This window comes from Parasteatoda tepidariorum, chromosome 2 (genome assembly GCF_043381705.1).
Source record: "Parasteatoda tepidariorum isolate YZ-2023 chromosome 2, CAS_Ptep_4.0, whole genome shotgun sequence".
NCBI lineage: Eukaryota > Metazoa > Arthropoda > Arachnida > Araneae > Theridiidae > Parasteatoda > Parasteatoda tepidariorum.
In genome coordinates this window covers 32,726,188-32,748,983 of record NC_092205.1, presented here as the reverse complement: position 1 = coordinate 32,748,983, position 22,796 = coordinate 32,726,188, and the positions used below count along the sequence as shown (strand labels likewise).

The 22,796-nt window shown below is 29.1% G+C and overlaps 1 protein-coding gene across 1 annotated transcript in view; it reads right to left on the bottom strand.

The window, feature by feature from the left end:
- The window catches only part of LOC107436946 (potassium voltage-gated channel protein Shaw), a 163,515-nt gene extending 142,536 nt beyond the window's left edge, over positions 1-20,979 (bottom strand). Inside the window, exon 1 of the mRNA XM_016048785.4 lies at positions 19,532-20,979. The gene's annotated coding sequence lies outside the window, so the exon portion shown is untranslated. The remainder of the gene's footprint in view (positions 1-19,531) is intronic.
- Between the last annotated feature and the right edge of the window lie 1,817 nt (positions 20,980-22,796).

The following is a 22,796-nucleotide window of genomic DNA, read 5'->3' as shown; positions in this document are numbered from 1 at the left end:
ATATATATATATATATATATGTATATATATATATATATATCAGTTATTAACTTAACCGGACGAGAATTTGGAGGAGACGCGATAAGGATTTGACAGAGTCAGTGACTAAAATGGAATTCTCATGTAAAGCTCATTAAATCTTCACCCGGATGAAGGCTGTGTCTTCTCTAATCAAACAATAACTCTAGAGTTTCAGGGACAATTACCCCAGTTATGCCCGCAGATGAAGGAATCAGTTAGGGAAATCACTAATTAAAATACGTTTCGGGCGATGGAAATGTTAGAGACAACTCTTCAATCAATACCCTAATGGTGAATCTGTGTCGACAAATTAAAGTAAGGGCTTAAACAAGCCACCGTGGAACACCAGACTGAAGAAAGCTGTTGCTTAAGATATTTATTGCAATCTCTAGGCGAATCCAAGTGGACTTTGCTTTTCAGTACGAAGAACGTGGGTTGATGGGAGTTCTCACAGTTTTTTTAAGCTTTGAGACAACATTTTAAAAGATGAAACATCCATACTTTTTCAAGGCGTAGAAATAAAACATACTTTATAGATTCTTTCAATAGAAAAGCATATAGAGTTTTTGAAGTCTGGGCGAATCCAAGTGCACTCTCTATTTCAGCTAAAAGAATATTGGTTGGCGTAAGTTTTCATGAGGCCTAATCTTTTAAACTTTTAGGCAAAAACTCAAAAGAAAAACTTATTTACTTTTTCAAGGCACATAAATTAACCATAGTTTATTAATTCTATCATTGTAAAGGAATATAGAGTTTTTGAAGTATTGACGAATCTCAGTGCACTCTCTATTTCAGTTAGAAGAATTTTGGTTGATATAAGTTCTCACGTGACCTAATTTAAGTTTTGAGACGAAGTTTTAACAAATGAAATATAGTTTCTTTTCAAGGCATATAAATAAAATATAGCTTATAGATTCTATCGATATAAAAGAACATAGAGTTTTTGTCGCCTGGACAAATTCAAGTGCACTCTCAATTTCAGTCAGGTAAATTAGCAAATCCATTTTGTCACATAAGTTTTTTTTTTTAAATTAGAGCAAATGTACAATAAAAAATTAAAAAAGAAATTATTTTATAAAAGCAATTAAACAAAGCAATTTTCTAATAACGTTGTTGGTTTAAAAACAAAAAGGTCTTAAGTTAATACATATGGAAGTAAAATTTCATAAGTTCCATGCACCACAAATTTGCGAAACCTTCTCAGTACTTATAATTTGTTTCAACAATAATAAATAAACAAAAAATAAAAAAATAAAATTAAAAATTCAAAATAAAAAAAGCAATAAATAGTTGGACAATAAATACATGATTTATATTAAAGCATTTAATATTTTAAATTATGCGTTGAATTCCCCTTTTCTTATTGATTTGCGAATTTTTTTGGGATTCCAAGTTTGAAATTTTATTTTTCTGCAATATATAATTTTTATTCAAATAGTTGATTTTAACGAAGACCTAAAATCTTCTAAATTTATTAAGTGAGTAATAAATTTATAATTTTGCAATAGGATTTTAGTTATTAAATTAACAACCTCAGGTTTAAGAGCCCCAAGAAGGTCTCTTTCCAAATAGGCATACATAAATAAAAGAAAAAAAAAGAAGCAATGAAACTGAACTTAGAACAATTCAATGAATTCAATGAATTGAACTTAGAACAAATGGGTGGAAAGACTAAGTATGAGAGATTTTTCTTTCAATGAAAATCTAAAAATCTAATCTCAATAAATTTAAAATAACTAGTTTTATTGACCACTCGGTAAGTTTTGAAAATCCTTAAGCTAATTTTCTTAAGTTTTACCCCACTTTATTTTCTTAAATGCATATAAATAATGTTTACATTCAGTGAGTACGTATTGGAAGCTTAATAAATCATATTTGGTTAATAATTTCTCTAATATTTCTGCAAAATATTGTATTTATATTTTTTGCAAAAAATTCCAATTTTATCGTTGTAGTTTTCTTAGTTTATTTCATGAACGCTAAACGTTATTTCCAAAATCGTCCTGCTNAAAATGATCGAATTCCTGCTGCCATAAAAAAGACTCGTTTTGGACGAGTAGTACACTTCCCAAAAAGGCTAACTGAGGAATTTGAACTTTAATTATTTTAAACACCTTCTGATCCATACTTACTACTTACTACACGAATTTACATACTCTTATCGTCGTTAATAACATAGTCGAAAATGCATAAAACATTTTAAATAACATCTTACCTAATTAGGTCTAGTTGTTGACATCAAGTAGCTAAAATAACATTATCCGCATATGTCAGAAAATATAATTTTTGAAATAAACCATACGAGAAAAATGTTATTAAATTTACATCTTAGCTAGCTTGTTAAATTAACATTTTAAATAAATTGGTGGAATCGATATTAATTACCTTAAACAAAATTATTTTAAAAACTTGCTCTCGTGGTTTTATTTTCAAAACAGTCATTGTTGATATCATTTAAAATTGTTTCAATAAATCTGTCAGTAAAATGTTTTTTTCTAAGAGTGTGATCATAAACTTTATTACTGTAAATTTCTTACTTTTATTACGTAGTAGAGGAAATACAATTGTTTCAGTTAAACCATATAAGAAAAGATGAAAAAATTCAAATTTTAACTAATCTCTAATTCTTACATCTTAAAAAAGGTGTTCACTTTTACACAAAACATCTTAAGCAAAATTATCTTAAAATACATGGTCTCGTTTTATTTCTGAATCAGTCATTTTTAATATTACTTAAGAATGTTTAAACTAAGTTGGCAGTAGAAATTCTCATTTAACAAAAAGAGTTTGTGTTCACAAATTCGATTAAAATTGTTAAATTTCCCATTTTTATTATACAATCTGGGAAATACAACTGTTTGAACTAAACCTTGTAAGAAAAAGGTTAACAAATTAGAAGAGTAAATATAGGCATAAGTCAAGCTTGGCGTAATCTAATTTTCCCCAAACCATGCATTTTCTGAAAATGGTAACTGAATTTAATAAAATCGCGGCAGAATTTATTTCTGTACGTTGTTCCTTATTTCTTTTCTTAGAAAACCATTTATTTTATGAAATAAATTGATTTTGCAACATAATAAACTTAAAACCAATTTTATTTACTTTGACCTTTTACAAATCAATAAAGCTTATTAAACTGTCAAAAAAGATGATATGCTTTCTCATCTTTCGCCATTCCGCTCTCATCTTAAAGTAAATTATTTAAAAAAAAAGGTTAAAAAAAAGGTTTTTGATTTAAGACACGAAAACTTCTGTATATCACGTGACTCCTAAGAGATTATTTCTGATGTAGAATTTAATGATGATCTGAGATTTTTATTTGCTATGATATGTACTTTTAAATTGTTGCAACGAGATTAAATTTGAAATTGAAAAAGTAATAAATGTTTAATATTTTAGATTTATGTTTAATATTTTAGTCACATATTTAATATTTTAGTCACATATTTAATGTTTTAGATATATATTTAATATAGATTTTTGAAGTTATACTTCTTATGCAACTTCCAACAAAGTTGCGTTAAACGTTTAACGCTACATTTTTATTGGCTGGGAAATCGGGAAATCACGTGGTAGGATCCAGTTTTCCCTCAATCATTTCCATATTGTTTTGGTTCTCACTAGCATAAAAATAATAAAAGTCATAAAAGTATTGTTTTTCTATAAATATTTTCTTAGTTTGNAAGCACCTATCTCTACTCTAAATTCCAAAAAGAGAAAAATCATTTTCCCACCTATCTTTAAAGCATGTAAATTTTTTGGCCTTATTCACAACTGAAAATATTGTTAAGCTTATTCACTGCTAAAGGATCAAACATTTTTCTGTCTTTATATCTGCAAAGAAGGGAGAAAAAATGATGCTGTTTATGTGAAATATTTCGGATTGCAGCATCTTTTCATCTGAAATATGCAGGTCACAAGACAAGTTACGCATTAAATATTCACAATTCCCTTTTCACATTGAAAAATTGTGCCTATTTCATTGTATACTTCTGTTTCTATCTTTTTCTAAATGCATCAAATTATATCAAACAATATGTTCTCAAGTTTCTTCTACCAGCAAATATTTTAATCCAAACCTTCAGTCTTGTTTTCCATGTACTGAATAAATTTTTGCCTTGTTTTACATGGGACGAGCAGTTGATAAGTTTTTTCTGCTAAAAGATTTAATTTGGATTTTTCGACAAAACTTTTCTATTTCTTTGATTGTCGGGCAAATGTGTCGTTTCTTAGCTGATTGTGAGCTCATATCTCAAAGGAATCTAAAAATTTCTTATGTAAGCAGTCGTGGATGTAGGCAAGCAGGGGATGGTTCTCCTTAGTGAAAAAAAAAACTTGTACTGTGTTAGCCTTGTCTGGCATGCACATATATAGGATAAAGATAAGCAATGTAGAAGTACCATGGTGGGCCAGAGGATAGAGCATTCGCCTCGCATGGATGTGAACAGGGTTTGAATCCCAAGATGGCTGGTGGATAGGAATTCCGCACCCATCTTGCACCGACCATGGTGCTGACGTAAAATGATCTCAGTGGTAGACGGAACATGGGTTAGAGTCCCTTTGCCCGCTAGACTAACAGTTGGAGGTTTTCATAGTTTTCCTTTCCAGATAGCACAAATACGGATTAGTTCCATCAAAAAGTCCTCCACAAGGGCAAAATTTCTCCCAATGCTTGATCTTGGAGTTCCCATATCTTCTGGATTGGATTCAAAATTTCAAAGTAAAATAAAAAGCAATGAAGAAAAAACGAGTGTGCTATTTCCAAGAAATACACTCAAATTTCTATTGCAGTAATTCTGATCGCTATAGTTGTTCTAGGTAGAACTTCAATTTATATAATCTAATAAAACAATTTTTAAATGTTTTTGAAGACCTCCAAAATTTAGGAAAAGTCATGGAGGTCAAATAAGCTACCATAATTATTTTAGGACTTAGTAGCACATGTGAAAGTTATATATATATATATATATATACAGTACCTGTCAAAAGTTTAGACTCACTCTTGAATTTTTAAAAATGAACAAATAACAAGGTTTTTAAACAGAAGATCTCCGTAAATTAATTTTATTTTGATAATTAGAGGTGCACTTATGTGTTAAGAACTATAATTCTATGTATAACCTATGAATTTCGTCCAATCTTATATTCTTCGAAATATCCTCTTTCAGCCTTAATTACAACAGCGCATATTTTTGGCATTCTTTCTACTAGTTTTTGCAGTGTTCTAGTCTGAGATCTGGTTCCAGCAATTAAGAAAAGATTCTCAAAGTTTGTTTTGATAGGTACATCGCATTTTTCTAACATTTCTATCGAGTTAATCCCACAATAGCTCAATAGGATTAATATCCGGTGATTGAGGGGGCCAATCGATATATTTAACTACTTTTTATCTTTTCTTTTTATGCAATATTGTTTCTACACAACATCGAAGAATGTTTCTTCTCGTTATATTGCTGAAAAATAAATCCTTGACCAAAGATTCTCTGTCCACATGAAAAAGCGTAAAGCTGCAAAATTCAGTGATATTTTTTTTTATCCACAATTCTCTCTATTCTTACAAGATCTCCAACTTTGTCACCGGCGAACCATCCCCAAATCATAACTGAACCTCCACCATACTTCACAGTTAGAAGTAAACATTGATGTGTCATGCGTTCTCCAACGAAACGATGAACACAATGCCTTCGTTTGCTTCCAAACGACTCAAATTTTGACTCGCCAGTACACAAAACGTTTGACTACTGTTCGAATTCCAGTTAATCTGATTTTTAGCTCATTTCAGTTGTTTAATTCTGTTTTGGTTTTTCAAAAGAGGTTTTCTAGCAGCTAAATAATCTTTTAAACCATAGTCACGAAGTCGACGTTGTGTATAGTAGTTACTGATACAGTTTTCTGCCTGTAGCATTCAATTCCTCACGGATTTCTGGTGCTGTTTTAGCTTGTTGTCGCTGACTTTAAATGCAGATAAACTTATTCTTAAGTTTGGACTTTATTCTAGGTCTCCCTGATCGTTGGCAGATCTTATTTTGACCAGTTTCTTTCCTTCTTTGCAAAGTTCTGACAACAGTGTTCTGAGAAATATTGGTTTTAAAGGTATTTTGTCTACATTAATAGCCTTCTCCATGAAGTGCAATAATAATTGCACTTGTTTCGACACTTATTTCTGGTTTTTGGCCCATACTTATGTAATAAATTGTATGAAGTAATAATTTTTGATTTTATTACGCACCAGTTATTATGTCAAATGAAGTTTTATATATAAATTTTTTAAATGTGTTATGCAGCTGAACTTAGCTTATAATGGATCTTACAAAGGAAGATAAAAAGTAAATTATTTATAAATTAAAAAATAATGATTTTTAAATAAATTACTCTGTCTTTAGAATAGGTATTTACATGCACTTTCGTTCATTTCGTAATTAACTGCAGTATAACTACAAAATGAAAAAAATAATGAGCAGTTTTAAACTGAAACAGCGTTTAGTGAAGTTTGTTGCAGTAAGAACGCGCCCTAAAAGATCCCTCTATTTATGCTTCTAACATCTGTTTGCTCTTCTGTTTTCGTATTTTGTAATCTGTCAATTTTATTACGAAAATATTTCGAATCATTCTTGAAAGATTCCAGTATGTGTAAAATCATTTGAATTTGCTACTCACTTTATAGATTTCGTTTTGTGTTTTGTTCTGTAATTTCTTTATATTTTATTTTCTGTGTTTTTTACTTGATATGCTTTCTTTCGTATATATTTTTAACTTAATGTGGTCTATTTTTGTTTCAATTTTTCGAGTGCTCCGCACACTATTGTATTGATCTGTGAAAGCACTCCTTTTCGCGGATATAATCGTGTGAGCTGATGAAGAGACTATATCTGTTCCTTAATTTATATATNATATATATATATATATATATATATATACATTTGTTCCTGCTTCATTCTTCTAATAGTAAGATGTCAAATTTGTCATTTGTCGAGCAATTTAAACTAAATAAAGTGGAGACAACCATTTTGAAAGTTTAAGAAAAAGAGTTGTTCGGTTTCTACCTCAATAATTTTTTAAAAAGTTTGAGCAATTTGGAAAGAAGGAAAAGCCATTTTAAAAATTGCTATCGATCTTAATCTCTTGAACGTTAAAATGAGAGTGTATTTTCGAATTCTTATTAATGGACGTTATTTGACTTATAGAAGACTGCCGAAGTCTTAAATTAATTATTTACGAACGCTTTCAATTTTTGAAAGGATATCACCAATGAAGGCTCTATTATTTAAGCGATGTATTAGATATGATGCAAATCTAATATTGACGCTGAATTAACTCAGTCATGGAAATAGGTGAAATATCAGTCATAGATTGACAAATAGGAGAGAACTTCATTATAATTTCATTAGGTCACATATAAAAAAGGAACATTAATGTGAGGTAAAGGAAAATTGTACAAAAGTCAGGCATTATCAATTTACTAAAAGAAAATGATTGTGGGAATTTTTGCAGATGGATGAACAATGTCATTATTCTGCAAAGATTCCCACTGAGAAATCTCAAATTAACATTTATAACGTAGTGGTGTATGATAGGGAATGTGTTTGAAATTAGAAGCATTCAAAAATCATTTTAACCCTTATACGCAGATGGAAACTGAGGTCGTTTTTGTATATTTTTTCCAGACGCTCTAATTACAAGCAAAAACATATTTTGGTATTTTATTAATTATTAAAAACAGTTTAGTAATTACTAAAAAAACCTCTTAGATTATCGGGATTGTAATTAATCGGGATATATAGAACTATTATAACTAAAGTACGAAATTCCAAAAATGCAATTCGAATATTTTTTCATTCCTATTCCATAAGATTTATCGATAATTGATTTTGTAAAAATTAGATAAATTTAAATGTTGAGTAACTCTTTCTATTTACAAGCAAGCGTAAATTCGAAAAAATATTGATTGGAAGCGAGCCGTGTTTGGAAAATTTTACCTTGAACAAAGAAGACACTTGTATCTCACACTTTATTTTAAACAAGCAAATAATTACAAGCAAAAACATATTTTGGTCTTTTCCTTATTATAAAAAGCAGTCTATTAGTTACTAAAACAATCTGTTAGATTAGCGGAATTATGCTTGTACTAAAATACGGAATACAAAAAAAGAAATTAGATTTTTTTTCCTTCTTATTCTAAGATTTATCAAAAATTTTTTTTTTTGAGAAATTTGAATGATGAATAACTTTACCATTACAAATGAGCCATTTACAAATAAGCGTAAATTCGAAAAAATATAGTTTAGAAGTGAGGCGTGTTTGGAAGGTTTTACCTTAAACGCAGAAGATACCGGTGTCTCATACTGCATTTCATAACCATCATTCTCGATTAAATTACTAGAACGAAATATAATATTCTTCACTTATTGTGACAAAATTTAATGCAAAATAATGAAAAAAGTATGAAAAATAGGTTTAATAAAAATTCTGCGTCAATGAGTTAAGATGTTTAAAAGGGAATCATGTGATGTCTTATAAGCGTGTAGAATGTTTCGAACGAAATGGTGCTCAGGTATTGCTACATGCACTTTACTCTGACTAATTTTACTTAATTTTTTCATATTGAAAACACATTAAAAGCTACACATAATATCGATTGAATAAAGAGTTATAAGAAGAATAGGCAGGGTTTTAAAATTATTATCGTGATTGATTCTAATACTCTTATATTGGACCACTGAGGATGTTTCACGTCAGCATTGTGGTCGATTCAAGCTGAATGCGGAGATCGTATCGAGCGGCCATCGCTGGGATTCGAACCCGGTTTACCTCATTGGAAAGTGAGCGCTCTATCCCCTGAGCCATCGCGGCTCGAACCATTAAGATTGAGTCATAGAACTTGAAGATCTGATCATTAGATCAAAAGTTATTCGAGTGTTCCGTTTTTTTCCTTTTTTTGTGTGTGCACTGTACTTGTTCTGTTGGCTTCGTCGTCATACAGGTTTCGTTGAATAGGTAAAAAAGGGTGACATGATAAGAAAGGTTTCTAAAATTATTGTCAGTATGAAGGAAAACTGTCCCTTATGTTGACAGAGTCATCAAAAGTTCCTAATTAGCTTTGTTTTTACTGATTTCGAATTTTAAATGAAAGGCTATTTTAAATTAATGTAGCAGAAAGACAGCATATAACTGAAACTGTAGTAAACGTTCGGATGGTGGTTAAATATTGATTTTTATCTTTCTGCAGGGATAATGGGTTAGAGAGGAAAACGTAGCCACAGAAAAAGAATTTTATTAAATAGTTTTGATAAAAACGTAAAGTAATTTTTATTTATTTTCAAAAAATAAAACACTACTCAAAATAGAAGAGGAGTGGTTGATATTCCCAGCCAAAACAAAATGAAACGAAAATCAATTTTTCCCCCTATCTAATCCAGTGAAGTCCTTAATAACATATTTTAAAAATTTACAATAACATATTTGTGACGATAAAAACTGCATTAAGAAACATGTACATCGGTTCTTATAAAGCTATTGAAGACATTCACATACATTCAAATTTTCGAGAGATATTTCTTTGTTTTTCATGCAGAATTTTGAAATTTACCGAAATGATATTTAGAACCAAAGTCTTCATTTATATTTTTTGTTGAATACTTCCCGGCGGAAAATCCAAGGAAATATTGTAAAATGTTAAAATGAATAATCTAGAAACAATCTTAATTATAATTCATAAAAAATAAGAAGTTACATGTAAGGGATAATTTGCAGTGTATCAGACCGGTTCAATAGATATTAATTATTAATAGATATGGATATTAATATTTAATTATGAAATTTTTTTCATTTAAAATCCTCTATCTGCAATTACAGTCTCTGGCCAAATTATTTGAAGCACTATAAGATTCTATGCAAAATCTTAATTATCCGGTGATACTATACTGCTTTATTGTTTCTATGTGACTTAAACCGGTTTGCACTTGCTTACGTTAGTGTATCAATTGGTTTAATTAGACGATATATAGTATAAATTTGTCGATAGGATAAATTAGACGATATATTATATTAAATTAAGAATATTTATTTTATCAAGCATTATATTAGTCTATTATAAGAATTGAATCAAATTATTATACTCAAATTATTATACTTCAAATCACTTATATATGTACACGTTTTAATTCAAGAGATTTTTCATATACTTATATACTTCTTATTTGTATTTGTTTTTAGCGTATTGCATTGCAATATTAATCAGGTCAAGGAGCGTAAACAAATGTAGACCGGTTTCATCCTTTTAGAAACAATATGACTGTGCAGTATCATCTGATAATTATAATTCTACATAAAATCTTACAGTGCGTCTAATAATATAACTTTGGGACTGTAGGTTATTATTGCATTGGCCACCAAGTTCTCTCTGTTTACTTTTATTTTTTACAGGTATCATGAATTTTTCCTGCCAAATTTTTTAATATTTCTTTATCGAACTTAACTTGAAGACTAGAAATGGGCAAATTTGAAGGACAAAATTGAAATGGACGAATTTTGTTTCTAATTTTAACTTGTCATACCCAGTGTGAATCGTTCTTTCAGCTATTGCACCTCTATTAAACTCGATCAGCTATTTTACTCTATTGCACCTAAGACACAGCACAAATGTTACGGGTAGCTTTTGCGGTATTAAAATGTATAGAAACGGGAAGCTTTTTTCAATTTGAGGGCCTTTTAAATTACTGTAAATTATTTTCAGTTGTCTATGTGTCACTTATTGCACTTCTTTCTTCAAAACTAATCTTTGCGCCAATACTTTGTCTTTAAACTATATATTTGCATTATTATATACTTGTTGGTTAGATATCAATTCATTTACCATGGAAATTGAATAAGTATTTCAAAAATATTTCTGTTTCATATTAAGGTAATGTAAAGTATTCTAATCCAGCCACTGTTTATAGTAATATGGTTATTAAATATTATTTTATTTTATTTTTTTATATTATGAAACTAGAGATACATTAATTCAATTCAAAATATATTATAATTGCTTTTAGCTTTTCTCTTAAAAATAATAACTAAAAATAATATCTTTATTGAAACGTGTCTATAAACGCTTGCTTCTTAAAATTTATAATTATAATCATGCACATCAGTATTATATCAAAAAGATTTTGCATATACCTCCCTTTAGTACGACACCTGTCGTTGAAATTTTTCAGCTGTTAATTCATATTGGTTTCTTTGTTGTCTTTAAAAACATGTGTACTAGCTTTTCTTAAAACCTTAAATAGGTAACCGTGATGGCTCAGGGGATAGAGCATTCTCTTTCTAATGGGGTGGACCGGGTTCAAATTCTAGGAATGGCTGGTCGATACAAAATCCGCATCCGGCTCGCATCGACCACAGTAATGACGTAAAATATCCTCAGTGGTAGACGGATCACGGGTTAGAGTCGCCTTTGCTGTTAAGCTAACCATGGGAGGTATTCGTGATTTTCCTCTCCATGTAAGGCAAATGCTGGTTAGTTCTAGCAAAAAGTTCCCCATGGAGGCAAATTTCTTCCAATACTTGATTCAGGAGTACACCCGTTCTGGATCGGGCTCAAAATTACAGGGCTATGGAGGAGTTGAACATTAGCAGTCGTAAAACCAAAAACAAATTGTGAATGCTGTTCAACATCTAGATGCGGGTTTTAGATGTGATGATTGATGACAACAGCTAGATGTGGTGACTGGTTTCCTAATTTTAAACAGGAGGCCGTGGTATTATATCAAAAAAGTTTTGCATGCATTTTCATCTAGCATGACACCCGTTGTTGAAATTTTTCAGCTGTATAATTTATATTGATTTTTTTGTTGGAAAACATGCGTACCAGATTTCTTAAAACCTTAAATATGGAGCCTTGATGGCTCGGGTGATATAGCGCTCTCCTCCCATTGAGATGACTTGGTTCGAATCTCCGTGATGGCTGGTAGATTCGAATTCCGCATCAGGCTTGCACCAATCACAGTCCTGACGTGAAATATCTTTAGTGGTCGGCGGATCATGGGCTAGAGTTCTTTTGCCGCCATGTTAACCGTGGGAGGTTTTTGTGGTTTTCCTCACCATGTAACGCAAATGCGTGTTAGTTCTATCAGAAAGTCCCCCACGAAGGCTAATTTCTTCCAATACTTGATCCAGGAGTACTATACTTTCTAGATTGGGTTCAAAATCGCAAGGCTACGGAGTTGAACATTTGCATTCGTAAACTCAAAATTGGTTAAACTATTCAACGACGGTTACAAAATAAAGTCTGAATCTGGAAGATTTGTTACAGTCCATTATATAGAATCCATTGATGAAAACTGCTTACAACATTGCACAAAGTTTGATAATTTGCAATTTAGTTTGTGTTTCCTCATTACAACTAATCTCACTCTCGTACTTCCCAAGAAAAAGTCTCTCCTTCAGCATGAACTTCCTCAGAGGAGGTCACACTTACATCCTGGAAAAGTCTATGTAATACTACACCGTTATTTTTTTTGCAACCATTTTTGATAGACTTTAATATAGGAGATTTGTTTTACATTTTTAAAATATTGTTTTCAGTAGTGCATGTGAATAAAAGTAATTTAATATATACGTCTCTCTTGCCACTAAAATACCTACTCCATACCACCGTACACACATGTGCCACCGTACCACCATACCTCCGTACACGCATGTGCCATAGGATCACAAACTCTGTCTTAGAACTTTGTTTGAAAGTAAAAAGAAATAAGGTGTGAAAAGTGCTCACTTTTCTGAACTAGAGATCAACATGAACAATAAAAAAACAGCACAGATACTGCTAGAATATCTTTCAATTGATCTTAAAAATTACGCCTAAAATATGTAACGTTAAAATATAAAAATAAAATAACGACTGGAACTTAGTTGCATACCCAATATAAACTCAATCATTATAGATAAAAAGTTTTCCATAAAGGTATTTTTGTAACAGTTCATGGAATTTATTTTAAGGCCTAGTATGATAAAAAAATATCATATCTGTCGAAAACAGCCAATGACATCGATGCTTACGTGGAACCAAAAAGGAAATGATAAATGATGCAATGCATCACATCTATCACGTAAAGGAGGTTGCTGTCGTATCTGTAGCAGATTCACATTATTGGTCTTGGCTATGAAAAAACATATATCCTCTGTCAAATTAATGCAGTTATAGATTGTCTTCTCAACTTTATCAATTCACCATGTAGCGATATCTAGCCAGGAGTCTTTTGAGAAACCGAGATTTCTCAGACAATAAAGATTTTTTTCTAAAATTAAACCGCCATGATTTCATAATATATCAACAAATACGCTGTAAAAAATTACGGTATAAAGGGCAAGCATTTTAGGTGTATCATCCGTAAAATCTATTTTATCTTAAAATTCATTTTTACCGTTAAATATTATACCGCGATTTTTTATTTAATGAGAGTGATTCAATGATTTGATAATTATTACTGCAAAAATTATGGTATGCCAGATTATTTGTTCCCTTTCATGTTCCAAAAAAATGGATTTCAATAATGGAATGTAATTTTAAGATGGAATGGTAAGAAGCACCGGCACCCTTAGTCCCTGTACTTTTTACTGTAATTTGATCCAGAATTGTTTACAGTGTGTGTGCTAGTATTCTAAAATATAGGATAAATTTTTTGTTCCTGAAATTCGTTCAAAAATGTCACGTAGTTCGAGAAATTTAGGAAATTAAATTTTGCTCATTGGTTTATCATTGGCTATTCTAAAATTAATCTGAAGTTGATTCTGTTTTTTAAATGTTTAAAATGTGATGTCAGTGTTATTTGCTAACTTGCAATCAGTTCTATTCAATCAAAAATGAGTGTTTTTAATACTCTTAAATATTTAATTGTTTTTGTTCATGTCAGGTAAGTACAATAATCAATGTGGATGCTGTGTGATATCACCGAATTACTATTTTTTAAAAAACTTTAAGCTGCGTAATTATTTTATTTATAGTTAGGCTTTTAAATCATATTTCTTTAAAAGCAAAACATATAAAATAAACGGTATTTGAACTGAAAAATAAGTAATATACTAAAAAGTAAAATAAGTATTTATTCGCTTATATGTATTGATAAGAGAGAAAATAATGGACTCTAAATTAGAATTTCTTAATTGTAGATGCTAGAATTCTTATGGGCCAACTATACACAAGCAATATATCTTATAAAATATGTTTCATAGAAAAATAATAAATATTTATGAAGGTATCAGCTATATCAAACTTTTTATAACTACACGTAAATAAAAAATTCTATTTCCTTATTTTTTTTAACAAATAAATTAAAATATTAAAATTTTGGTTTCAAATAAAGTTTGAATGACACGATTGCATATAAGTGCAAATATTACAAAAAAGAGTTTTTAAAAATGCGCAGTGCAGATGAAAAAGAAGCTATTGCATAACTATAGTTTAATACAAAGAGAAGTTTAAATTGTGTTTGATGCTTAATTTTATCTGCTCAAGCAATAATTAATCCTATCCAAAAAAAAAGGAGCTTGAATAAAGGTTTCTGAGCATATTTTTTAAATAAAAATATTCCTAAATTTTTACATTATATAAGTTCGTCAGTTTATACTCAACTTACTTGTTTTTGAATAGTTAGAGCATGAACTTTTACTGAAAAGAAAAAAAAAATAATATCTTCTCTCAGTTAAAGTAATGAAATTATTTTGTGAAGAAAAGCTCACGTTTTGAAACATTTATTTTTTGTTTCCCTGTCTTATTATAAGAATGCGTCTTTTTAATTTTTGTACTTTTTCTTTTATATCAAAAGATTCTACAGACATCAAAGGATTTTAAAATTCTTTAACTAGTTTTCCTGATTCTAAACTCATTGCATATTTGATATGTATCGAAGCTTAAAGAGCTTTTGTGACAACGTCTGTAAAATTCTAAAAAAAACAGTTTTTTAAGTCAATAAAAGCTTAAGAATTTTATATGCATGCAACATTTCTTTATCTAAACTATAAAAAGTTTCGGATCAATTCACTGTATAAAGTATCAGCACATTGGGTGCATTCTCCGTAAAATACATTTTTATCATAAAATATTATACCGTAATTTTTCAAGATTCAAGTGATTCAATGATTTTGCATTAATTATTACTGTATTATAACAAATTTTTTGTTCAGGTTCTGGTAAAAAGTTTCTTGTAAAAAGTACCGGCATCCTGAGTGATCGTAACATAATTTTATTCGGAATTTCTTACAGTAAAGACTTAAAGAGATTCAAAAAGTTCTAAATACATAAATAGGATGGATTAATAAATTAATTAGATTTTGAGTTTTCATTTTTGTAAATTTAACCTGTGTATTTAATTTCATTGATCCATCTGAATAATTAAATGATTTTTCCCAAATGAATCGGGAAGCTTTGTTAAAAGAATTATAGAGTGTATTGGTGAAATTAAATAAAAAAATGAAATTAGTAATTGTTAATTTTCTTTTTTTTGAGCTCTTGTTAGTATTTATCGAATTTCAATTTTGACTAAAATCATAGCTAATTAGATATATTTTAATGAACTTTAATCAGTTTCCAAGTTGAGTTTACTAATAAGTAATATATGTTTAAAATGATTGTCCGAAATGCATGTTCACTCTAATCACTAAATATTCATCTTTGACAAAAACTAAAAGATATTATGATTCACATTAAAATGAACATAAGAATACTTTTTTTGGAAGTTGCCAGAAGAATGTGCAAAAAAGTAATCACAGTAGTGGAAATTTTTTTGAAACTCTCTACGAACGACATTAGCGAAATTAAAAACCGTGAAAAAATGGTTTATCGAAATATGGTTTTTCCCTAATGGCCGGCACTGAACTTTTACGTCCTTCGCCTAGGAAGATGCCAGAAGTATTACTCATTTAACGTCACCCGGTGGGCTCCTGTGAACCAATGTCACGGAGGCGAGCAATATTACCCACGCCACACTGCCACAGATACCCGTTTATAGGGTGGGCCACATTCACACATCACACAATAAAGAATAACACACACAGAGAAACATCCATGCCCTGAGCGGGATTCGAACCCGCAGCCGCAGTCAGGCACGTTAACTGCTTGACCGTCTGGCCGGCACTTATCGAAATATCGAATATCGAAATTAAAAACTTTCAGAAATAAAACTAGAAAATAAAATTTTTTGTAAGAAACCAGTTATTACCATTTAACCAATTAAATAGCTGATGTAAAAATACCTTTTTCTTAAAAAGAATTTCAAACAAATCCGAAATTAATTTTAACTAAAACTTTAAGAGTGAAAAAGAGATTCTGATTATTTGATGTTTTACATTATTTCTAACTATAACCATCAACTATGATTAAAAAAATTTTTAAGAACAGCATAATCCAGTATGTTTCATTTATTAATATTAATTGCTTAATAACTATATGAGGTTATTTCTTAATAATTCTATTAATACATTTACAAAAAAAATTTTTTTTACTGTTAAAAAGTGTAGTGTAAAGTTGTTAAAAATATACATTTGACTTGATTTAAAACTGCTAACTTTGATTTAAAACTACTGCATAGTATTAGATAGCTCTTGTTTAATCAATTAAGAATCTTGTTAATTAATGTTATGTTGTCTACATTAATATTTCTCATAAAAATATGTTAAATTATTATAAAACTTTATATAATTTACTAATCTTGTTACTTTAAAAACATTTTGAGGCAATTTATATTAGATCTTATCTTCTAATCAAAGGTTTCTATTAATGGTTGCAATAAAACGGTAATAGTAATAAGAAATTTGGCAAATTAAAAAAAAATCAGAGTTACTTCAATGTTATTTCAACGTTATTTCAATGTTGTTTCAAACATTATGTGCTTTTATTTTTTCTAGGATAAATTTTATTTTTTTATACGCTGGATAATTTTTTAAAATTCAGAATGGAGACATTTTTTAATTTTGTATATGAATAAAAACGTGCTATGAAAACGAGATATAACCCGAGTTCATTGAAATGTTTTAAAGTTGCTTCAAATGAAACTAAAGCTATAAATGCTTTCTTCGCCCTCATCAATGTTTTATTTTTTAATTTATTCAACTATGAAACGATATCTGATATAAAACTAAATAAAAGATGGTTCCATAAGACTTGGAGTATGTATTTTCAATTTATCTCGTATCCCATTTCTTCAATTTATATCCTTTTAAGAACTTAATTTTTAATTTCGATGCATGAATTAAAAACAAAATAAAATAAAAATAAAAGGAAATATAATTTTATGATTTGGAATTTTTTTTGAATTATTTTCCAATTCTAATATCTAAGAATGAAAACAACTATAAAACTTAAAAATTTTGAAAGCAAGCAATTGTTTGAATAATTTAAAAAAAATAATTAAAGCTTGTAAGCATCAAAAATATAAAGCTATTTTTTTCATCAAAAGATGTTTAAACTTAAATCTTTAATTATTGTTTCACAAATAATTTGGGAATTAATTAAATTTACTCTCTAAGTAATATATCAGGTCGAAAAATTTAAAAGAATCTACTTATTTTTTAAAAAATTTAGCTTTTGGTATATTAGGCGATGATTGCAATAATAAAAAATAATGTCGTTTATTATGAATTATAAGAACAAGTGAATAAATGTTGGAGAGAGCTTTTTACTATTACTTAAACAAACTGACTAGTTAGATAATATATTGAATTCTTTCCAATTTTTTTATGAATTAAAGAATAAAAAGAAGCATTTCAAAGCATAAATATAAACCTATATTTAAGCATCCTCCCCTAAACCAAAGATTGTTATTTTTTTAAACATCACTAGAAATTATGCATTTAAACATGCTCTTTTCATTTTTTATATATTTAACATTCACTATTGAATTTCAAATATTCATTTTTTAGAATATTAAAAATTTCTAACTAAATTAAAATTAACATTGCACTTGAGTTAAACAAAACTCAACTTTTTGATCATTTGAATCGTTATAAGATTTAGAAATAAATTAAGATTTGAATTATTTATTGCCTTAGTTTTTAATTTATTTCATAAACTGTTCGTAGTATATATTTTGATTTTCTATAAATTTTTAAGTGGAAAAATGGTAAATAACTATTTAGAAAATAGTTTTAGTTCTCTAATTTTTTGGAATGACAATGCGCATGCGCATGTTTTTGAATATTCAAAATCAATACATGAATTGTAACTTATGGATTTGAAACTGGCTTTTACTGGCTTGATAAAAAGCATAAGAACTTGATTTTCTTACATTTCATCAAAATTCATTTTTGTTTTACAAAAGAACTAAGAATCTTCTAAAAATATTTTTTTATATGCACATTAAGTACTAATACTGTTCTAAAAACATTTTTGAGCTATTTATTACAATAAACGCAGATTTTTGAAGAAATTCACGAATACTTATAAATTAAAACGTTCCCGTAACAGTCAGTTGAAAGGAAGGTTCTTATGAAGGTAAAAGTTTAACAGCATCATACAAACGAAATGAGCGTGGCAATGTGAGTATGTAAACAGTATTGCGCACAAGCCAACTTTATTTATTAGATAAGACCTCATCTATTGATCCGTGGGCATGCTTGCACCGAGGGTTAGTGTACCTACCATATTTCTATATTATTTATGCAATCATCTAACAATCTTCCCATATTCTATTCCATATCTTTTAAACAACACAAAGCACAATAGCACAGCACACAAACAGCAATTAATAATTAAATTGTTTGAAAAAATTTGCGCTGGCAAAATATAAAAAGGCATCCAAAAAGACAAAACAACTTTTATACTTTTATACATAAATTTGTATCTTAGAGATGAGAATTTTAAGAAGATTAAAAAAAATTATACACTGAGAAAAAAGGTATGGTCAAAGCTGTTATACATTGGCCATGTTTCTTGCGATATGGGAACATCACAAATTTTTAATCAAGTACTTATAAAATGTGCAGAAAAATATAGTTCTATAATCTGTGAAAAAATTTCGTAAATGTGGTAAAATTTGGTAACTTTATCATAATACCTTAGAGCAAGCCATGAAAATCATTTGTTCAGTTAAATGTACTTTTCAGTTTTGAATTTTTTACTAAATGTGTACTAATAGGAACTATAATTTTGAAAGCCAGAATTTCCGGAAAACCGCTACCTTATACACTGAAAAATTACCAAATGAATCGTTTACATACTTTATATTTCGGTTTTTATTACAATATTATGAATTTCTTTTCCAATAATGTCATAATAATGTACGGTAATTTTAATAGAGATTTTCCTTTTGTGTAAGAAAAGAAATTTAATTTACTTTCAGGTGTTAATTCAGAGGCAAATAAGTTTAAAGCTAATAAAAAAACACAAGTATTCTAGTTTCAGAAAAAATTTGCAAAAGCCACCAAGTTTTTAAACATTGTATGTGATTTTAAAAATTAATAATATTGCCGATGTTTAAACAGAACAACTTAAGTTAAGAAGAATCTCAATACATAGAAATAATAAACTACTTACTTTATAGGTCAGATGATATTTCTCCTATAGGTATAGATGTTTTCAGAGCATCCATCTCAAAAGTACATATATTTTCTTTATCCAAAAGCTATTCATAAAGCAGTTATTGCATTTACAAAATCGTGTTTGTAGTAAATGTTTATCTTTTTATCCAGGCACTGGCACAAATTTATTTTATTTTTGACATTTCCGATGATTTTGAAATATTTTTTCACAAAAATATAAAATTATTTAGTCTATGAGTCTTTTGTAGGCAACACTACTGACAATAAGAAATTTGAATTTAATTAAAATATTTTTTACTGAAATATTGATAAGAATAATTGTTTTTAAAGTTCCTTAGTTATATGTCAAGACCGACTATCCATACTAACAGCATTTTGTTATCCAAATTCTTATTTATCATTCTCTAATGCTTATTACGAAGGTAAAATCTAATATATTTCGATATAGTGCTATATTCAGGGTCATATATAATGTACATTAATATCTCTTCGATAATTTAATGAGAAGTTACTGCCAATAGATAACAGATCGCTCCAAATCAGATCAATATTTATGCATAGAAAATTTCATAGCATAGAACTTCTTTAACATTGACACTACAAGATGCCCTAGTCTACTGTGTTTTGTTCGCCAGATTTGCTATATTTTAAACTACAATGAGAAAAACTACGTTGTGAATCAAAACAAGTTTTAATTAAAGAAATTCATAAAAACGTGCTTATTATCTGCCCACAATTATGGAATTAGACCTTACTTTATCATGGTTAGTTCGAAAAATTAAATGAATAATGTAAGAAAATGCACTAATTTCACACATTTTTTTTAACTGTGACGTAATAAAAATTTTAAAATTATTTTGAGAAAATAGTATTTAATAGTAGTCATTTATAAATAAAATAACCATTTTCTTTTAAGTCTATCAAGTCTTTTTATATATTTATATTTAAAGCAAGGAACAAAATTAATAAAATCAAAACACACAGAAACAAAAATATTTATGATAGACTTCAATGACTAAATACCTTTTTTAATTCAACATAACATAACTTTATTGCTATTTTTTATTATCTTTTGAATGAAAATGGGAAATTTGGAGCGATGCAATTTTTGGTTTAAAAACAATTGAAAAATAAATTCCAACTGATATGATTTTTTTTTCGGTTTGCTCACCGGTTTGCACTGCCCACTTCTGGACATTCACAAGGTAGCTAGCTCACTGCTCTCGCCAACGACACATCATCTAGTGGATCGTCTAACCAGGGCCGCACATAACGGCAGCTCAGAACTCGTACAGAATGCGCATGCGCACCGCTTATCCTTTTTTTCTTTCTCAGTATGCCGGATTCTGCTCCCGGACATAAGTGTCCAGGACTTTGATTCCAGGCCGTATCATTCCTGAAAACCTCGGGATCGCTTACTTCGTTTTCCCAGTAGGCGTTCTCAGGAACGCCGTGGAAAATCCTTGACGTCACGAGCATTCGAATAGGGTGGGGGAGTTGTTGTCCTGGAAACAATACCCTCCAGGGTGCGGGTGTAAGTTTTGAGGGAGCCGAATTTCCTCTTCGTTTTCTTTCGCACTGGGAAAATTTTAATTCCAAATTTTCTTTTTGTTCCTATGGTAAATTGCGCAATCCCTTGCTAAAAAGAAAGTGAGCAAATAATTGAGAGTTAATCAGTCAGAGAGTCTTTAAGTATTTATGCTTACTTCTTTGAGAAGAGCTGTTGGTCCGAGTTTTAATCCTGAATTATGTTATTAAATAACACAATATACTATAATATACGTCGATATATCCTCACTGAATTTAGCTTAAAATATACTCGTGGCATATTTAAAATAATATTCTAATTTAACAAGATGTACTCAAAGTAATATGTTACAAAAAGTTGCAAATTATTGAAGTTACAAAATTGAGCTTTCACTCTTTACACAAGAGTACAATATATNATTTTCACGTATATATATATATATATATATATTTTCATTCTTAATAAATGAAGCGCTATTCCTTCATAGAAAAAACAGCACAAAAATGTTTCAAGAAAGTGAAGAAAAAAAACAATATTACATTTTTTGATAGTTTATTCTTTTAAGATTATTACAACAAAATATTGAATGGATTTTTAAAAAAAAATGCAAACGTTACATCATAATGTGTCGAGCGAGACTAAGGACGCGCTGTGACAGTATGATCACGTGAACTTGTGCGCTCTATTGATTAACGAGTTGGCACACTCCTATCAAACTCTTTCAGCACTCTTTTTTTAACTATTTTCTTGAAATAATTTGTTTAAATTATGAAAGAAAAAGTGTTCAAGGTGCTTTTAATATAAACATTTGGAACTGCTGCTTATTTATCAGTATTTTTTTAATTCAGGCTGCAAAAGGTTTTTGACAGTTATGGAGCAATTTGAAGTCAATGTAGGGTAAGCAGTCAGAGAATATGCGCAAAATAAAGATCACATCAGAATTTCGGCTGCTACTGCAAAAACATATGAGGTGTTACTTGAGAGTAGACTAAAGAGAAAAAAGGCTAAATTAGCACCGAAGACTACTAAAACGATGGAAATAAAGTATCTTATGGACATGGTATTGATATATTATAGGTGCAAAAATTTATAGATTTATATGAATTATTATTTACAAAATTTTAAACGAAATTTACTCAAAATTTCTGCTACTTGCTGCATCTCTATATAGTACAATTTACAACTAATTTGCATCAAACTTTGGCAAAATATTCTCAATAAATATAGCTTTTGTTGCACGTAGAGTTTTGTCTAATTGTGTTATCTCGTTTTGAGTAATCCACAAAATGCTGCTTGCTTTTTTTGTCAGTTTTGGGAATTTTTTTTTTAAAACTCCGCCATTTTGTGAGCAGAATTTATATTTTAAAAATTCTACTTGAAACGAAAAAACTGCTTTCATGTAGTTTAAAAAATTCCAAACGGAATCAAATTTGGATGATTTTTTTTTAACTGCTGAGTGTAGCTGGTTATGGATAATTTAAGAAATAAGTTATAATTATTGTACTATATAAATGCTAAGCTTTTACATTTTTATGTTTGCAACATGATATAAAGGAAGACCAAAATCTATGCAATAAGAGAAAAAAATGTGTTAAGCTACTGTCAATCATTGCAAAACTTGTTAAAAAATACTTTTTTATAGGCTTCTACTATGTTGTCCTACTTCCATAACTGAAAGAAAAAGGAATGAAAATTTAATAAAATTGAAATAAATAAATATAAAAACTGCTGT